Source organism: Chrysochloris asiatica, unplaced genomic scaffold, assembly GCF_000296735.1.
Source record: "Chrysochloris asiatica unplaced genomic scaffold, ChrAsi1.0 scaffold00099, whole genome shotgun sequence".
NCBI classification, from domain to species: Eukaryota; Metazoa; Chordata; class Mammalia; order Afrosoricida; family Chrysochloridae; genus Chrysochloris; species Chrysochloris asiatica.
The window spans coordinates 11195934-11196702 of NW_006408617.1; positions in this window are offsets into that span (position 1 = coordinate 11195934).

Genomic DNA, 769 nt, shown 5'->3' on the forward strand with positions numbered 1-769 from the left:
AAAAAAAAAAAAAAAGAAAGAAATCATCACTAGGCCTCTGTGCCTGAAACTGGGAAAGGTAAAATATGAAGAGGGGTCTGTGCAAGTCACAGCCTTTCCTTTGATGGACCCCCTGGTGACCCACACTGAGGCAACACATGACTGTGGGGTTTCCATTGTTGAGTAAATGTGATCTTCCTTACACAAGAGGATTGCCGGTTTGATCAATTGAAAGAACCTCGTGGACAGCCAGGGAACAGCATAAAGGGTACAAAAGTGAGTAATAAATATGCCAGTGCATTAGTACAATTAAGCACACAAAAAAGCACGGAAGTAAAATGGAGCATCAGGGGTTTACAAAAACAATTGATGTGTTCTGTTTTAGAGATGGATTTATAGCTAATTAAGTGTCCAGAACCATTCTAACTCCTGAACATAGCAAAACTTGAAGTGAAAGAATGATTGATTTTAATGGGAAACTCCTATATTGTAAAAGAAGAGAGGATGGGAGGACAGAAAAAGGCAATGATTTAGAAGTATTATTTACAGGAATCAGGGTTTTATAAAGGATTGGATTTTGCTGCTGTTGCTATTCTTATTGCTGTTGTTTATTCTGTTTTTAAGCATCTTGTAGTAAGGTAATAGTTTATCTATTATGGAAGCATAGTTAAATCCCAAGATTTACAAAAACATTTCGAAGTTGCTGGCAATGGGATCCAAGAGAAGGTATAAATCAACTCTCATTATACAGAGATTATCAATCACATTATCATTGTTGTTTTTAGGTGCC